General features: G+C 38.2%; 1 protein-coding gene across 3 annotated transcripts in view; it reads right to left on the bottom strand.

Moving 5' to 3' along the window:
- ZFYVE28 (zinc finger FYVE-type containing 28) overlaps positions 1-20,671 on the bottom strand; it is a 629,789-nt gene that overhangs the window by 599,883 nt on the left and 9,235 nt on the right. The window lies entirely within an intron of this gene.

Here is a 20,671-nt window from a genome sequence, read left to right as displayed (position 1 = left end):
TACAGCAGCTTGATGTATCTTCCAGTTTGTTAGCAGTGCTCCAGCTTACTCAACTGATTACAGTGCCTACATACAAAGCAGGACATATTTTAGATCAATTTATCATATCAGAAGAAATTTAACAACATACGTCTTGCAACAAATATGTCTAGTCTCTGTATTATGGTCAGATCATCCTCATCTGATCTGGTTTCAGATAAGCCTTCCAATTAAACAATAGTCCCTGGTGTGACCAGAGCTGTGAAAAGAAAGGAGAGGGCATGCTAATATTGAGGAATTTTCTGAAGAATTGAAGGTAAGGGAGTCAGATTTTGATTACCGCTCTACATTTGCCCTGATTGATTCTTTTAACTCTACAGTAGACTGTAATGGATGAAATTGCACCTCTCAAACTGAGAAAAGTTGCACAAGATCATGGGTCTGTGCCATGGTTTGATCAACTGCAGGTATGTAATAAATGTTTATGCGCCAAGTTGAACAAAAATGGCAGAAAAACGCCACCACAGTGAATCAGGAGGCCTATCATAAGGCGCATTTAGAATATAGAGCTCAGTTTAGAGAAAAAGTTCTTTTTGGAACTGTTAAACAGCTTTACGCCTCTGAATAGGCCTTTTGAATTGTTTAATATTGATAAAGAACTATGTGAGTCTTCTAAAACCATACAGCCTGAACTAGAATTGGATTATCAGGAATAGGGGAGAGAAAAGACGACAAAGAGGATGTGGAATTTTGAATTGGTAAGACTTCATACCCTCAATTTGGAATTCCTTTCAGTATGTATCCTCTAGGGAGGTGGGAAGGATACTGAGCCCTCCTGGATGTTTTCCACAGAGGTTTTGATGCTAAAACATGGTTTACTGTAGTTCTATTAAACACTAGACATGTGCATTCGTTTTTAATGAATTAGACAATTTCAACTAAATTATCTAATTCGCATGGTTCTGGGGTGCCAAAAAATGAATGGAATTTTTCCGAAATTTTAGAAACATTTGTAGTTCATGTTAGTGTGTGCAAACCATGGTTAGCGCGCACTAACTTTAAAACGTTAGTACGCACTACCCACGAAAAAAAAAAAAAAAAGAGCCGCAAGAAAAACTAAATTTCCCCACAGGGGCCCGAAAACAAAGCCCAAACCGATAAAGCAAAACGAAGTACATATCTATTAAAACATCTCCTCCCCTTCTGATACTTTTACTCCATCTAAGTAGTTTTGGCCTTTCTGCTATGGTCTTACAACAGTTTTCTTCTTTTCTAGCACATCAGACTCAACATGTCATGGGAGCATCAGCATCCTCTTCAGTCCTGTTAATAAATGGTGTACTACTGGATTCAGCCATTTCTGCTTTTTTTTTTTTTTTTACATTTACAGGTCATGTCTTAAGCTGCTGGCAAGTCTAAATGCCAGGTACAATCTATATTGCAGACGCTATCCAATTTGTTTGGGCTGCATTCTGCTTCTTTTGATAATGCATTTATGAGAATGTCTCAGTGTCTGCAGTCAATCCAAGGAATGGCTTTCTGATAATAAGTTGACTCTGAATATTGCTAAAACAGAAATTGTAATATTAGGCTGATTTTTTCCTGCTGATGTTCCAGTCACTTTACAATATAAAACAACTCTTGAAGATGGCTAAATAACGAAATAAGCTGAGATATATTTTTAACCATCTCAACCAGGGATCTAGAATCAGCAAGTTGATTCAAATAGAGACTTAAATGCCAGGAAGAGAGAGATTTATGCCAGCTGTTTTATGCTCGTCTCAAACACTTAGCTATTGTTACTTCAGGTGGAAACCAAAGGGCAGAGGATTTACGAGCCTTACTACTTGATTTCATCAGTGTGAGTGAATCCAATGCATCAGTCAATCAATCTGCTTTGATAATTGTCTTGTGCCAGTTTTGCAACAAGTGCATCAACTGGGGTTATTTTCAAATTTGCTTTCTCTATATATCCCAAGTTTTAAATCTTATAAAGAATGCCTTTTCAAAATTGAGCTCATTACATAGGCTTAAACCATTTCTACCGACTGATGATTTCATGTCAGCGTTATAAACATTGGATTATGCCAATTCAATATATCCGGGGCTTTCCATTAACTGTAAAAGTTTTGAAAACTGTGCATAATGCAGCGGCTAGAGTATTTAACTAATAGTAAAATAAGGGATCATATTTTTCCCATCCTTGCTTCCCTTTGCTGGTTACTCATCCAAGCTTGTAACTAATTCAAAATTTTAAATATTTATTCACAAAGCTCTCAATAGTGATGCACCAGCTTATTCTAGCATTTTATTAAACACTTGCAGACCATCATGTACCTTATCTGCTAGAAGGAATTTCCTGGACATTACCTTGGTTACAGCAGTTCACCTAGCAGAGACTTGGGATATAACATTTCTACTGCAGGCCCAACCTTGTGGAACCTGCTTCCTGAGAACTTAAGGTCTGAAACGAATCTACCTACCTTGAAAAACAGCTGAATACTGCAGTTCACTCAAACCTTGTAACTGCAGTGATGTGACAGGAACATCTCCGTTTCATAACTTTGTTGAGGTAGGAGGTTACAAGGAGTTAAAATATTGGAATTTGGCAGTGGCTCATGTTTGTTTCTTTTATGCTGTCTGTTAAGACGTCTTATGAATGCTTTTATTGTTCTTCACATAGAACCATAGATTTTGTGAAATATAAACAAATAGTTCAGCTGAAACTACATACACTTATTTCCAATACAAGAAAGCATTTTACTTTCTTTACCTATTTTATAAACATATGCAAGTACAATTTAGGCACAAAAAAAGTTACACAACCCCAATTTATAAAATAACTGCCTCTGGGTATAAAGTATGTGCAAATACTGTTTTGAAAATACTTGCGCATGTACTTGAAATCACTAATTTGCTGATGCCTCCTCCAGTTCTTCTAGCACTTCATCCGAAAATTGCAGACCAAGTCTGATTTCACTTGCGCTAGTCAATCAACAAGTATAAAATTATACTGTGTTCTTGTTACTCCTTTTTTGTGCTGGTAAAATACACACTCAAAACTGAAAATTACACATACTTTTGATGCTTACAGAATAGCATATATACTAATACACACTACTTACCTGTGTGGAGCCACTTTGAAAATTTACTCATTAAGGACAGTAAAAAAAAACAACAAATGCCATTTATTAGCAAACAGGAGTCACTGTCTAGAGTCCAAAAATATATAAAAAAGAAAAAAAAAATTCTGCCCAGCCTAGAAAAATATTACTATATATCCTATTTCAGGGGAATCAATCATTGGTGTTTCTAGAATACACAACCAGTTTCCAGTTCTTTTTTAGGGAAAAAAGTGAAACACAGCGAGAGTTAATGTCTAATTAGACAAGATTTTTCCTACATGTTACTCAAAAGGTGATACCTTATCAGGAAAGGAAAAAAATGAAGTTGCTGACTTGGAAGCCTTAATGGGAGAGGCAGATATAGAGATCGCTGCTAATTACAGATACAGGGTTCATAAGCACATACAATACGGCCATGATAAGTTCAACCAAAGGCCCACTGTGTCCAGCATCCTGTCATCAGTGGCCAATCTAGGTCACAAGTAACTGGCAGATACCAAAAAGAGTAGATCCATTTCTTGTTGTTCACTTCTAGAGATAGGCAAGGTAGGCAGTGGCTTTCCAAAAACTATCTATAATGGTTTATGGACTTTTCCTCCAGGAACTTATCTAAATCCTTTTTAAACAGAGCTATGCTAATTGCCTCGACCACCTCCTCTGGCAACAAATTCCACAGCTTGATTGTGTAGAATGAAAAAATATTCTCAAATTGGTTTAAATCTGCTACCTGTTAGTTTCATGAGTATCCCCCAGTTTCAGTATTACTTAAATAATTGTCCCATGTACCTTATCCACCACAGTCATGATTCTATAAACCTCTCTCTCATTTCCCCTCTCAGCTGCCTGTTCTTCAAGAGGAAGAGCCCTAATCTGTTTAGCTTTTCTTCATAAGTTAACTCTCCATCCCCCGTATTTTATAGCCCTTTTCTAATTCCCCTTTATCATCTTTTTTTTTTTTTTTGAGATGAGGCAACCAAAACTGCATGTAATAGTCAAGGTGCTGTTGCAATATGGATCAACACAAAGTTATTATATTCATTTTATTTTGCATTCCTATCCAAATTATCCCTAACATATTTGCTTTTTTGACCTGCAGATGTTAACAATGACTAAGATGATTTTTCTGGGTGACAAATCCTAATATGGAACCCAGCACTGTGTACATATAGCTAGGGCAGCATTTCCCAGCCGATATGCCTTGGCTGCAGTGCAGGTGTTCTGCAAACAAAACAAAAAAAAAAAGCAGTATGATAGGAAAAAGAATTGAGGTGCAATTACAGTCTATTTTTTTCCTTCCTGGCCTGCAGGAGATCCTCCCACCAGGAAAGGAGGAAAAGTGAATCTGAAAGCAGTGCTTAGCTACTGCTTTCCCCTCTGCAACTGAAACTGCATGGGGCCCTGTAGTTGTCTGAGACCTGCTGGCCCCTTGCAGTTCCAGCTGCAGAGAAGGTAAGAGCTGCTCAGCCTCTGTCGGTTCCAAGACATAGGAGAAAGTACAGCTGAATGTGGCACGGGGTGGTGATAATGACAAGTGTGGAGAGAGAGAGAGAGAGAGGGGGAGAAAAGGAAAGGGAGGACGATGATGCCAGGGGTTGAAGAAGAGATAGGAACATGGTGATGCCAGGAGGGGGTTGAGGGAGAAGGTGATGTCAGGGAGTGGGGGAGAAAGAAAAAAAAAAAAAAGGTGATGATGATAGGGAAGAAGAGAAAGTGATGATGATACCAAAGGGTGGGAGAGGGAAGTGAAGTGGAGAGAAAATGATGATGGTGAAGGTAATGGTGTGCCACGATAAAGTGAACTCTGTATCAGGCGTGCCACTGAGAAAAATGACCATGTAGTCCTACTCTTATTAACTGGTTAAATGGCAGGGAACAATACACAACAGGAAATTGCCTATTACCATGACTTTTTAAATTTCATGAGGAGTCTCGCCTGCAGGACTTTGTCAAATGCCTTCTGAAAATCCAGATACACTAATCAACTGGCTCCCCCTTATCTACATTTTACACCTTCAAAAAAAAAAAAATCAAAAAAAAAAAATCTAGTAGACTGATAAAGCAAGACTTCCCTTTGCTAAATCTATGTTGGTGTTTCCCTATTAGACTATTCTGTCCATATGGCCAATAATTTGTTTTTAAGAATAGCTTCTACCCAACACAGACAGCGGGCTCTCCAATCTATAATTTCCCAGATCACTTCTGGAGATGTCTATTCCATCTTTCATAGCCTGTACACTATTCCAAAGCAGATTGCAGTGCAGACAGTCTTAGGCATTACGTACAAGTAAAATAGTATATTACATCATTTTGCTTTTACCATCACTTATTCAGGTTATTTCAGAATTGTTAATAAGGAGTGTTAGACCTGGGGATCTGCTGACTGATAAGCTACGTTTTTAGCCTGTGCCTGTCTACTGATCGAAGATCCATGTTTTCAGTTGGCACTGGAAGGCCAAGTTCCAGAAATCTGATGCCAATCTCCTGCCGGCTCTGTTCTAACAGCAGTATTAGGAATTATCTGTAGCTTGGTAGTTTATTTGCAAGGGCTTAACTAGATGGTGTTACAGTAGTCAGAATGGGTATCAGCAGTTGCAGAAAGGATCACAATTGCTTCATCATGTGGAGGCGCCAGAACACTATTACTGGCAATTCTTGGCTCTCCATGATTAGGAAAGAGTCCATGACGACTCCTAGGCTATTCCCCTCATGTTGTGGTCGCAGAGAAACATGTTTGCTTACCGTAAACAGTGTACTCTGTAGTAGGAATGTGCATTCGTTGTGAATGAATGCAACGAATCCTGAATAAACCCCCCACCCTCCTGACACCCCACCCCCCAAGATTTGCCTAAAGTCCCTGGTGGTCCAGCAGAGGTCCTGAATCGATCTCCTGCACTTGTGCCGTCCGCTGCCGATATTCAAAATGGCGCCAATAGTCTTTGACCTATGTCACAGTGGCTACCGGTGCCATTGGTCAGCCCCTGTCACATGGTAGGAGCATAAGATGGCGCTGGCCGTCCATTACTCCTACCATGTGACAGGGGCCGACCAATGGCACTGGTAGCCCCTGTGACATAGTAAGGGCAAAGGCTATCTGTGCCATTTTGAATACCGGCAGCCGACAGCGCGAGTGCAGGAGAAGATCCATGACCCCCGCTGGACTACCAGGGACTTTAGGCAAGTCTTGGGGGGCGGGGGGGGGGTCAGGAGGGTGGGGGTTTGTAGGTAATTAAATTTAAAGGGAACGAATGCCGAATTCAACGTATTAACGGCTCGGGCTTTCCCCCCCTTGACCGAATGCAACATATCTGGGCCCCGACGAATATGTATCCCAAATCCAACATATACTTTCCGGCTGCACATTCCTACTCTGTAGACAGCAGGATGAATTAAGCCATGACACATGGGTGGCGTCATTCAGCTGCACCAAACAGACCCTTCTCTCTAGGTCAGCATGAGAAAAAAAAAAAAAAAAAGTCAACATTTTTTTCTTCAAAATAATTTTTATTATAAATTTTAAATAAATGCAAAAAAACACAGCTTACGAATACAGAAATCAAACACACAATACATAAACCATAGTATCTAACAGAGCCAATACTATGAAACTTCTAAAAGTCATTCAGCTTACGTGTTTAATTGCATTGACAAATCTCTATGTTATAAACAGTCATGCCCTAGTCACACAACATTCATACATATCCTCCCACCCATTACAGGAACCTCCATTTAAGACCAAATATGTTTATAACCAGTATCAATCAACCCCGCTTTTAAATCTTTTGGAAGTAACGCATAATAGGCTTGCCAACAAGCACAGTACAATTTATCAGGTTTACGAGTGCCACTAAAAGTCCATAAATTCCATTTGTAGTAGTAATACCATTCTATTTGTCCATGCTGCTAAAGTAGGTATAGCAATTGGGTCAGTCCAGTCCGCCAGTATGGTCCTACATGCAAGCATAATAGCAAGACACTCAAATTTTCATTCTGAATTATTACCAGGTAAGTCTACCAATTGGAAGCTAGCCAACAATATATGCCCGGTAACAGGTATAGGCACATCGGTACATTTAGTAATCATCTGAAACACAGAGTCCCAAAAGGTTGTTAATTTTGGACAGGTAAACAATCGATGGTATAACATCCCATCTGTTGTTCCACATTTACTACACAAAGAAGTAGATGCCAACTTCATTTTATTTCTGCGTACATCATCATAATAAAAACAATTAAGTATTTTAAATTGGACTTCCCGTAATCCCAAGTCAGGTAAAGACACATACAGTGCCTTGAAGCAAGATTTCAAATATGATGGTGTGATTTGTATTCCTATCATATTAGACCAGCGAGTTGCCAAAGAGTCCAAACAGGCAACTTTAATAAATTTTTTCCCTAGTTTTCCCCAACCAGTGATTTAGTCATACATGCTGTATCAAATATATTTGTAGCAAAGTTTGATTCAGCAGCTAACACCTCAGAGCTCCATGAGAAAGATTGTAAGTAATGATGAACCTGTAAGTAAGTGAAAAACTGTTTTGCTGGGAGTTGATACGTACGAGCCAAAGTATCATAATCCAATAAAACATGAGAAACAGGATCAAGTAAATGGAAAGGAAACATTAATCCACGATTTGCCCATGATAGATAGACACCTTTATTCTCAATCCCAGGAAAAAAGCCAGTATTACCAAGAAAGGGATTTAACAGAGAGGCTTCTCCTGATAGACGTGCAAGACGTCGCACTCATCTCCAAGCACGAACACATGGTGCCAACAATACTCTGGGAAATGAAAGGGTACATCTGAGCCCAGGACGTAGTTGAATAATACTAACAGGAGAACTTGGACGAGACATACATTCCAACATCCCTTGCGCACAGTAATGATAGGTTCCCGTGATCCATTCACCGATGAAACGCAATTGGCAGGCTACATTATATAACCGAAAGTCAGGCATATTTAATCCACCCTGTTCCTTAGGGCCTACCAGAATAGTATAAGCCATGCGGGCTCTTCCACCTTTCCAAAGAAAATTATGAATAATAGATCGCAAGCGCTTAAGATCTATAACTCTCAACCAACAGGGAAGTAGACCAGTGAGCCTAACTTCAGTGCCGGGAAAAATAGTGGAAACTATCAAGATCAAAATTGTAGAGCATATAGAAAGACATGATTTAATGGAACACAGTCAACATGGATTTACCCAAGGGAAGTCTTGCCTAACAAACCTGCTTCATTTTTTTGAAGGGGTTAATAAACATGTGGATAAAGGTGAACCGGTAGATGTAGTGTATTTGGATTTTCAGAAGGCGTTTGACAAAGTCCCTCATGAGAGGCTTCTACGAAAACTAAAAAGTCATGGGATAGGAGGCGATGTCCTTTCGTGGATTACAAACTGGTTAAAAGGCAGGAAACAGAGAGTAGGACTAAATGGTCAATTTTCTCAGTGGAAAAGGGTAAACAGTGGAGTGCCTCAGGGATCTGTACTTGGACCAGTGCTTTTCAATATATATATCAATGATCTGGAAAGGAATACGACGAGTGACGTTACCAAATTTGTGGATGATACAAAATTATTCAGAGTAGTTAAATCACAAGCAGACTGTGATACATTACAGGAGAACCACAAAAAGTAGGATATCGTATGCAAACAGAGCTGTCTTTAATGGGTGTTCATTCAAACTAATCCCAACAAATTGTGGTGTCTTTCGCAAGACATTAGCCAATGGTTCTAATGCCAAAATGAACAACAATGGGGATAGTGGACAGCCCTGCCTGACCCCACAGTATAACTTAAAAGAATCTGTAGGGTTTCTATTAAGCAAAATAATGGCGCTAGGATTACTTGTTTGAAGCCAAGTATAGAAATTTCCAGAAAAATGTTTCTGTAGTGCCCAAAACATATATTCCCAAGATAGGGAATCAAAAACTTTTTCGGCATCCAGGCTAAGAATCGATTCCGCCTTTGGCTGATAATTTATTGCGGCAATATGACATCGAACATTGCGTACTCCCTGACGGCCTTTTACAAAACCCGTTTGATCTTCGTGAATGATAGAAGGCAAAATTTGATTTAATCGAGATGCCAAAATCGCGGCCAAAATTTTTATATCCACATTAAAGATATTGGACGATATAAGCCCACTTCCAAGGGATCTTTACCTGGTTTAGGAAGAACAATGATAGTTGATTAGAAGATATAGCAATATATTTGTCAAGCAACATTCCAGCATAATATTTTTATAAAGGCTTTAAAACAGTAAATTTCAGGATTTTATAAAACTGATCCCAAACCATCTTGACCCGCTGCTTTACCTAACTTAATTGATTGAATCACAGAGTAAATTTCCTGTTCAGATATGGGATTTAAAGCCAACACCTGTTCTCTAGAGATTTGAGGCCAAGTGATGTCTCGAAAAAGGTTTTCTGCCACTTCCAAGTTCATAGGTTTATGACCATACAAGGCAGCATAGTATTCGAGGAACCTGGTAGCAATTTTTGCAGGTGTAGTCTAATACAACCCCTGTCTATCTCGAATACCAACTGCAGTTGTACGATTTCGTCGAGGGTGGAAAAGGTGCGACATTAGACGACTAGTTCGATTACCATGTTTATATAAACTGATACCGATAGTACCAGAGCGATTTAGAAGCTCTCTGGTGTAATAAAGTATTAAGGGCTTCTTTAATTCTATCTACATGAGCTTTGGCATCAGCAGTCATGTCCAACATGTGTGCGTCTGTGCTGTCTTTAGGACAGCTGTTACCCGCAATATTTCTGCATTGCATCTTTTGTTACGTTTCGCTACATATGCGATAATAGCTCCCCTCATAACTGTTTTCCCCGCATCCCACAACGTTGCAGGGAAGATCTCATGGATATCATTAAGTTCCAAATATTCTTTCCAGCAGTTTTGTAAATATTTGTGAAATATTTTATCTAAATATAAATCAGGATGCAAACGCCACGAGTATGGGGGACGATAAGGGATGCCACATTGCAATGTTACTGTCACTGGAGCATGATCTGAAATAGAAACAGTACCTATAGAAGCATCAGTCACAGTAGGAAAACACTGATCTGATACTAATAGATAATCAAGCCGAGAGTATGTCTGGTGGGGATTAGAAAAAAAATGTAAATTCTAAATCAGGATGTAATACCCGCCAGACATCCAAAAGCTGCAATTCATGGCACAGCAAATTAATACCCATCTGTTGATCCCTTATCAACGTAGGCTTAGAGGGGTGATTATCGAGTTGCTTGTTAGCTACAAGGTTAAAATCACCTCCCATAACAAGTCGGCAGTCAGAAAAATCAGTAAGCAGCCTCATCAAGTAAAGAAAAAAATGAGAATATACATTAGGTGCATAAACATTGCAAAATGCCAATTTCTGTTGATGTAATTTACCCACTACTATAACAAACCTCCCCCAGGGTCTTGTAGAATTTGTTCGCATTGAAATAGCAAATTTTTATGAATGAGGATGGCCACCCCTCGTTTCCTAGAAGTGAAAGAGGAATAGAAACAATGACCCACCCACTCTCGCTGCAATTTGGTATGTTCTGTATCATTTAAATGCGTTTCTTGCAAAAATGCCACTTGCGTATGCATACGCTTAAACATACTCAATATTTTTTTCCTTTTAATTCGCGAGTGAAGGCCATTCACATTCAAAGAGACAATTTTAACCGTTGTCATTTGCAATATTTAGAGAACTTTTAACAAAAAAACAAGAGTCTACCCTTCTCAAAGGCCCCCCAGCCTGGGCCCCAGAATTTATATACCATATCACAGTAATAATCCAACAATGGAAAGCTACCATACCCCATGGAGGTTCCCCATGCACCCTCCTTTTTCCCACCCTTCCCCCAAATACTCACATACCAATAATTCCATTCATACCAATAAGCACTCCAATCTTCCATTACATTTTTCTTCTTATCTAAATTAAACATTAATCCTAGAGAAATAAGGTCCTAAAAATTGTGCTTTACAAATAACATTGAACTCTTGACACAGTTAAGACACAGCAGTGATATGACCTCCCCACACTATAGAAGCAGCTGAGCCTAGAGAGCTTTGAACCTAAGCATTCGTGGGCATTCCCACATGAATAGGCTCTCGAGGCAGTAGTTAAGTCATTTGTATCTTATCAACTCTCCAGGGGGGTGGGTAGGAACACTTTTTTAAACCATGGTGTATTTACAGAGGCAGAAGAGCTGGATAGAAACAGGATGCTGAGCTTGATGGGCTTTTACTCCGACCCAGAATGGTGGTTAAGTAAGGTTTTCAAAGGTGGAGGCTGAAAAAGTTATAGCAAATAGATCAGCATTCAAAAAGGTACCAGAAATCTCAGAAAGGAGAACAATAAAACATCTAGAAAAAAAATGTAGAGAAGCATGAAAGGCAATTAGGATGGCAAAAGGCATAGACAAAGGTACCTAGGGAAGTGGAACAAAATGAAGAATTTTCAGGTACGTCAGTGAAAAGAGGAGGTGCATGTGCAGAGATGCGACTAAGAGAAAAAAATAAGTGTGTTAAAGGTGATAGTAAAAAGCAAAATACACTAAAATACTTTTATTAAGCATTCAGAGAAGAAGAGATTGTGAGAAGAACCAAAATAGCTAGCAGGAGTACACAGAATAGCAGGATAGATGTCACACCACCAACAGAAAAAAAAAATAATTTGCTTGGAACATAAAACTTGAAGTGGAAAATCTATGGGGCAGATGAGATACATACTGGAAAATATTAAGGGAACTCAAAAGTTATGGTAGGTGCACTGATGGATCATTCAATTGAACTTTGGAGAAGGATTGACTCTGCAGAGGTTTAGTGGGTAAAATCTGTGAGAGAAATGGAGAAAAATCAGAGAAAGAGAAACTGCAATTATAGAATCAACCAACAGTTGGGTCTGTCTAGCAGGCTGGAAGTACAATAAAAAAAGTAGAAGTCCTAGTGGAAACAGGTGCTCATGTACTATAACCATGTGTCTGGCAGGCTAAACAGGAGACCAGATAGATGCTCAGGCAACAGCCATGATGATAATTGGTAGTTATTTAGATTGTTACAAAGCTCTATAGTTAGAGATAGAAATGGCGAGGGAGATTCTGGGTATGAACTAAATAAGGGGATCTTGTATGCTCATCTACCCAGGACAGAGAACAATGGAGAAAGATAACAAGCTTGCTTAGAAGGACAAAGATCTTAGAAGTGGTCACACTCTATGGCTGGCAGCTGGGATATCTCTTGCACTGTGGACAGGATTAAATTGGTCAGACTGGATGGACTGATTGGTCTCTCTGTCATCTACCACAGTACTATATGCTGTGCTTCTTAATTGATTTCACTTCAATAAAAAGACATTCAGTAGCAGACAGAGGACAAACACTGCTTCTTACTACTCTAGAAGCAACATTAACTGCAGACTGTACTTGGAGACAAGTCTCTGGGCATCAGTCCAATGGTTCAAGCAAATTCCGAAAAACATTGACACATCATTGCCCAGCAAACAATATGAGCCTTAAAAATGACTATCTATAAACAAACTTCCTTGTGATCTCAAAAACAAGGCAAAAATGGAAAACATATGTAATATGATATCAGAATCTCTCCATGTGTTTGTTTTCCTACACTCAGCCAAATTATGATTATTTCATCAGCTTTGTGGCTTCGGTTGGGATTGGAGAATTAGAGTCTGGCACCATTTTATTTTTAAAATTAAACTATGATTTTGCCACAAATATAAAAAAATAAGTTATATGCCTCCTCTTACAGGGAGCCAGGTGTACTAAAGTGTGTTTCCCGTTTTACAATTATGCACACAGGCCCCATAAGTAGATCCACAAGCGCACACACACAGGTAGTGAAATCCTCCTCTCTTCCCACCACCCAATGCAGTGTCCTCGAGGGCATGACCACAGCTGCCTGCCGCCTTACAATCTGTTTGGAGAAAAAACCAAAACTGCTTACTGTGGTAATACAACTAATAATTACTTGCACACAGTAACTAGTAATCACAGCAGCCATACTAACGTGAGTCTTCAAAACACCTAGCCAGTTTCTTGGTTCTACTGTTTCTTCCTCTGATCTAACTTGTGGTCTTTACTCTATCATTCCTATTGAATATTTTATGCCAGAGTTTTTGTATCCCTTTATTTTTAATATTTCATTGTTTTCCTTTCCTCTTCAAAGCTTATACTTTCCTCCATTTTATAATTTTCTGTCATCTCTCCTCTTTCCAAACTTGCTTTTCTATATACCCCCCTCTCCTTCACAAACAGCTTGCTCAAAGCTTCACATCATCCTAGAAGCCTTCAAAATTTGACACCAGCACCTCCCATCCTCCACTGTTGCAATTCCCTGGGCCCCTCCCGACAGCTGCCTCCAAATCCTGTCCACCACCACTAACTCCCTCCTACCCTTGCAACTCTGTAATGGGTGTCACTGGTTCAGGCTGTAAATGTAAATGAATGCCTGGACCTTAGTTTTCAGTTTTTATTTGATTTTAATTTTTCCTGGGAATTTTAATGTTATAACAAAAATGAATCAGAGGAAAGATTATGTTGTTACAGCAGAGAAGAGAAGAATCAGTGAAAGGGTAATTTTTTCACTGTCTTGTTTTTTGTTACAGCATTCAAAATCCCAGGAAAAATAAAATAAAAAACTGAAAATGAAGGTTCCCAACTATGAGCCACCAATTCCTCACAATCCTGTCTCTTCCCCTTTTGGGACACCTCATTCCCAGTATTCACGCAACCAGACTCAGGATTGCCCAGCACAGCAGCAAGGAGCTAGGGGGAGGGCCACAGAGGGACAGCTATGGTGGAACCAAGGCAGCTGTCTATGCTGTCTTATGGGTCTGCAATAGCTATCCCAGCTACAACCTTCCCTCCCCCAGAACCTGATCTCTGCCACAACCTCCCCCTTACTCATCTTCCCCTACCAAACCACTTTTTCCTATGGCTTCTTCTTCCTTGGTGGTCCCAGCAGGATAGGGACTGCACACAGGCTGTAATATCTTCTCTTCCCTTTGTGAGCCAATAAATCAACTACACACTTCCACCAGTACACAGAGTAATCTTCTGGCCCTACCTCTAAAATCAAGAGTGGTAAACTTTTCTATTTATTAGTATCCTTGAGCATTCCTGTGCAATAGTCTATAATCCGCAGAATGTGAAGAACTGAAACCATGTTGAATACAGGTAAAATAAACATCTGAAATAATATGAAAGCTGCACCATTATCTGTTACAGCAACCAATGAGTTAGTTAAGTGCAACATGATTGGAAAAGCTAAGTCTGGACAATTCAATATTGCTAAGTTAACATTTTTATGCAGTCGCATAACTAATCTTGCTGCAATTCCTCCTACATAATGTAAATGTTATAAATATGCAGCATGTACATGCCAGCACGTTCTTCACAATCTACACACATCAGGCAGAAACTGGCCTCTGGGAGGACAGAAATCTCATGGGAATTCATTCATTTCTGATGTATATGAACAAATAGTCTTAACACTTGATTGTTTATTTTGGACATTTCATTTTTATTAAGCAAATAAGTGGTTAAAGTGAGTGTGAGGTGTAAAAAAAGAGAGAAGGCTATACCTTTCCTATTCGATGCAGTAGATTACAGATCTATTATAATGTATACACTAATATCAGTACTGAGCTACAATCATTTGATGACCTTTGAACTGGTCACCAATTCATAGAGTGACCATTTGTAAGGTCATCAGAGGAACCACCACTGCAGTGGCCAGCAGACCCCCCAATTTAAAAATGTCATACAATAAAGAGTAAATATGACCAGCAGTATGCAAAAGTCAGGCTGCCAGACATCTCTGGTTTCTTCTGATGTCTTTCAAACCCTGAAACCCAGGATATCAAGCCTGAAGGTGCCTTGCAACATCCTTATACTTATCTATGCTTAATTCAATTGCTAAGTCCATCAAACTTGCTTTGTTTTATTAATATCTGTTACATATTCCATCCCATCAAAATTCAGTATATGGGTAAGTAATTATTTACTTGATTAAGCAACATTCTAAAACAATATCACCACAGCAGTTTAAAAATCCTTAAAATCATTACAAAATTAGGTTTCTGCCTTCACTAAAATCAACAGAGTGTTTGTGTTGCTATCAACAGCATTTTAAAAGTTGCAATATCTTTTAGTGGACCAAGAAAGGAGATGCTGTAGTCCACAAGCTTTCAAGATCATACGGGTCCCTTCTTCAGTTATTAAAATGTTTACAATGAATGAAATTATACATTGGAATATCACAACTGGAGCTGCACTGCTGTGCATCCTGGGCCACGCACACTAATGCTTACTTGTGAGAAAAAAAAAAAAAAAAAAAAGTCTCTCCCCTTGAAAGACCCATAAAATCACCATCAATAATTCATGAAGAGTAATTTTTATATCACATTCTTGGTGCATAAAGATCGGCTGCTTTAATTTCATATACAACCAATAAATCCTCTCTTCTTGTTTACTACAATAAGTCCTCTGGATGTCCTATGCTAATGTTCAGGAAAAAGGAAAATAAAAACTGCCCCCCCCCCCCCCCCCCAAGGCTCTCCAGGACCAAAGTAGTTCCAAACAACAAACACAATGGACAAGTATCCCCCCCCCCTTCAAAAAAATATTTTGTCATAAATTAAGACTAAAATGTCAGTCCTCAGTTGGGGAGCAATGCATGAAGGTTCCTTCCACAACCCTGTAATCATGGACCCCAAATCCAGCCACTAGATGTCGCAATTACATAACAGCCATGAAGTAGTCTCAGGTCATTATGTTTATTTCAGAATCACCTTTCCATTTTTTAGGCAAAAAGCTCAATTTACAATAGAATTATAAATAGAAGTACATAGTTTAAAAATGCAAATTATAAAAAAGTCACAGTACAAAATATATAAAACAGCAGGGTAAAAGCAGAGATCTAAACACTCATAAAATAAACAAATGCGTCAAAGCTTAAATCGCAGTAAAAATATTAAATTTTATGACCACAAAAAATTTTTCTTTGAATGAATTCAGCTCTCCTTCCTTATAATATTAACGGGGCAATGCTTGTTCTAATAAGAGCTGTCAATGTGGGGGAAAAAAAGAGCTTGCTTCTTCCTCTTGCGAGTGCCTAATATACTACATTCTATATTCCTGGCAGGCTCTAAGTCTTTCCCAATACACATTTATGGGCAAGTTTTACTTTAATTTCTACCTATAACCTAGGCATAATACACATCAGCAACCAAGATTTCCCTGTAATCATTTCCAATGCCAATAATATAAAAGGAAACCAAATGTTTAAACTAATCCAGCTCTGTAACTCAAGGGGTTAAAAATAAGCAACTATAGCAGAGAAATATCTTATAAATCTTTCTAAAATAAAAAAAAACCAGCAGCCAAATTCTTCTGCTCATGCACATACTAAACAATTGGTATTTAAAAAATAAATAAATAAATGTTTTCTTGCAGGTACTATCATTTTCTATATTACCAATTCCATTCATGGCAAAGATTTTTAAAGCTAAAATGTGTCGACTTGTGACATGATGATATTTTATATATAAATTGTATTAAAAATACATCTCCAATTTCACAAGCTAGTCCATTTAACTGTGCAGTTTTATTCCAGCTGTCGCCCACCATCCTTACCCCTAGACAAAAAAAAACCAAAAAAATCTTATTCTAGTCAGAGGTAACCCAACAGTACACAAAAGACAATAGACCCAAAATACAATATTTATTTTATATAGTCTTGGTCTTTTCCTATGGTTATTTTGCTTAAAGCAAGCTTGTGGACATAAGTCACTCTGCAAATAAGTGACCTGCAAGAAACCTATACAGGCCAGTTTTATGACTTACAGATCACAAAACTGCTCTAATGGGTTAACTACCTTTGTGAAATAAGGTGCTTTATAATAGTAATTTCACAGTAAAAAAATATGTGTTGGATCTTAGGACTGATTCTTTCAAAAGCTGATATGGTTAATCAGCATCTTCCTTTTTGTCTGCTGTTATCAACTCCTGAAGGAATCCTCCAAATCTTTGCAGTGATTTTTCCCATCAGAGGGTCAGTAAGTGACAAAATTCTGATATCACCAAAATAAATGCAGTACACATCCATTTTTGGCTTCATGCCTCTCGCCTTAATTTAACTGAATTGTATTTGATCTTACCCAATGCAGCATAAAGGCCCTTCAGCTACAAATATAAGAACTAAAAGGGAAGTGTCCTATTGTAGGGGCATCACTGTGAGCTCTTGCTAAAACGAGTTTGCTGACATAAAAGTAAAAGGATTTAAGGAGATCTTTCCTAATACATTGCAATGCAACAAAACTCCCATTACAAATAATGAAATGCCTGCTACAGTGAAAAAGCATTCACACAAGTAGGATACAAAAACAAACCACAATTCCATCAGGCTAAGGAAGGGCAAAATTATATCCATTATTCCTTGAATAGTGCTTCTGTATGCTTTCCTCTTGTTTCTCATACAGATCAGTGGGGAAACTGCTCTTCAAAATAGGGCCTTGTTCAATAAAGATATTCCCACCCCCTACAATAGGTACAGAATGAAAAAAATCCTGTCTGAATAAGGCCTTAAAAAGTGTTCTTTTTTCTCGTCCTCTATCAACAGTAGGAGTTCACGTTAAAAGCATTTCAGTTTCAACCCAGAACCATCTTTCTGAAGAAAAAGAGAGGATGCCTGGCTCTCACAGAAGAGGTCAAACACAATAACTACTGTTCCATCAACATACAGTGGCCCCAGAACACACTCTCTCTCCTCCTACCTTCTGTAAGAGAAAAAAAAAAAGCCTGCAGCATCAAAATTAAGACCTAAAGCTGTGAATTTTGAAAAAAAGGCAATTGCTTAAGTGTTGTTCTCTGATGAAGTACAATGAATCACCTGAACCATCAGCGAGGCTCACTGAATCTACTTGTCACCAGAGACAAACAGGCATTTACCACAAGATTTATGAGTCAGTTATTACAGGTTTATTTTTGTAGCATCACATGCTTTGTTAAACTAGTTGCTATTGAGGTTACTTGATGTTTCTTTTATATATTACTAATTACATGGCACAACAAGATATTTTGAACTTTTCATCCACTCAGCTGTGAACAAATATCACTTAGTAACCAAAGTTTGATGGCCCAAATTTATGAAGCATTACAACATTTCTATTTTTGTTTTACCCAACAGGTATTAAAATATAGATGCAAGCAAAGAATGATGAAAACAGAAGTAAATAAGTTATTTTGTTTTCAGCAGATTTGGATATAGCAGGAAAATAAGTTACTTGAATAAAAAGCAAGCAAAATTATTCAATAATTAGCTAAATCGGAAAAAAGAATCTAAAGTCCAAGGGCCATCATATATTGAAGCCAAAATGTTACAGACAGCATCAACACCAGTAATCAAACACCACCCCTTATTTCCATACATGGTTTTAAACAGCTCCTTGGTTATATTTGTTGGCCAGTTTTCACCTTTTAGTTTCCATGGAACTACTTAATAAGTTTACTCTTTATAAAAAGTAGGAAACAACATCAAACTAGTTCAAAACAAGTTGGCCTTTTCAATTTTTCATGTGATAGGAATTAACACCAGATTTGTGTGTACCAACTTTTTAACCAGGTACCTTCCAACCAACAATATACTCTACAGGTAACTCAACTGTTTCCCCCTACAAAAAAAACATGCGCTTTAAGACACAATAGTTCGCCAAAGTAAATTTTAAAACTCATCTTATTTATTCTTCACAAAAAAAATTACAATCAACATGAACTCAAATGAAAAATTTGTTTTCGCCTTTACAATTTTAAACTTTTGAATTATGTTCTACCATGGTAAAAATATGTACTGTTTCAGGTAAATTTTCAAAGGAGTTTGCACATAAATATAACATACTATTGTAGCAAATTCCAAAAGCCACTTACGCAGGTAAACCCTACAGAGTAAAAGGGAATACAATGGACAATTCAATGGCATATAGTGTAGCAATTTTCAAAAGCCCATTTATACGTGTGAAACCCAGTTTGGAATGTTTTGGAAAATCAGGCCCTTTATCTTTTACATTTTCTTAGTTTAATCTTAAAAGCTCAATAAAGCAATGCATTAAAGGGGCTGGATTTTAAAAAGCATTTACAACTTAAAACTGGGTTTTACATGTGTAAATGCATTTTACTCATCTAAATGGGCCTTTGAAAATTGCTACATATATGCCATTGAATTGTCCATTGTATTCCCTTTTACTCCGTAGGGTTTACCTGCGTAAGTGGCTTTTGGAATTTGCTACAATAGTATGTTATATTTATATGTTCAACTCCACTTAGGAAGTAATTTTAAAAGAATTTAATAGGCTACACAGATATTCACTTTGAGTAAACTATTTGTAAATTTAATTTAAATTTGTTTAATGTAACTTTTTGCTCTCTTTCTGATTATAATTTACTGTTCCGTTTTTGTTACAAGTTCTCTATCCCCCGTTCGATGTAAACTGATCTGATATGGTATTCAACCATGAAGCTCGGTATAGAAAAATGCGAAATAAATAAATAAATTTTAAATTACTTTTGATAAAAAACATAAAAAGTTAAAAACATCGTGCTTGTTAAAATACTTACATCATTTTATTCTCTAAAAATAGCACCAAGAGTATTAACTAGTAAGTATCACTACCAATGATCAGCAGATATAAAAACAGAATGCCTTGGGTCCAGGGGTATTGAAAACTTGCAGACATGTTTAAAATGCAGAAACCTGGTGAATGCAAATATTACTATTTATGGTTATTTCACTTGGTCATACCACTTGCCTTGCGTCTTAGGAACCACTAAACCACTTTGTTGTACAAAGTCTGGGGCTAAATAGTAGGAGCAAACGTCCCTACAACCTCAGGACTGTCCTATGCCATATATGATTTCCTCAGATCAAGAGTTATTTTTAGCAGTAAACATATTAAAATATATTTTTCTTTCCCACTATTCGTAATGTGAAGGAAAAAATGTACTTTAAGACCCAAACGTATCAAGAAAGCTAGGAGTAACGAAAACCAGATCAAATTTTTAAAAAAAACTAATTTAAACGTGCATCGCTAGAGTCCCAAAAAAAAAAAAAACACCATGGACCAAGACTCGCTAAACATCGAAATTTTGAGTACTAGAATACAAATATCACTTTATTACCTCTTCAAACTCGAGGTAATTTCTAAAGCGCAGCAGAGTTAAGCCAGCGCGCCGATGCAACCCGAAATTTAAAGTCCAAGGGGGATATCATCCAACCAGCCGGTCACCGTAACAGGGCACAGGATCACGCTGTCTGCCTGACACAGCAAAAATCCGCTCCGCATCATCGCGCAGAACCAGCAACTATCAGTCAGCAAATCCCAGCTCGTCCCCCAAAACAGGGGGCCAGCGGCGCCTGGGCCAAGAGGCGAGCGAATGCCCGTCACCCAAAGGGGCGGCGGTACACGTGCCTCCCTCTGCTCTCATCCCGAGCTGCCAGACTCACTGCGTGCAGCAATAGCCCCCCATCCACACGCACCGCAA

Source organism: Rhinatrema bivittatum, chromosome 1 (assembly GCF_901001135.1).
Source record: "Rhinatrema bivittatum chromosome 1, aRhiBiv1.1, whole genome shotgun sequence".
NCBI classification, from domain to species: Eukaryota; Metazoa; Chordata; class Amphibia; order Gymnophiona; family Rhinatrematidae; genus Rhinatrema; species Rhinatrema bivittatum.
The sequence above is the reverse complement of the archived record's forward strand: the minus strand, read 5'-3'. Positions and strand labels throughout refer to the sequence as shown.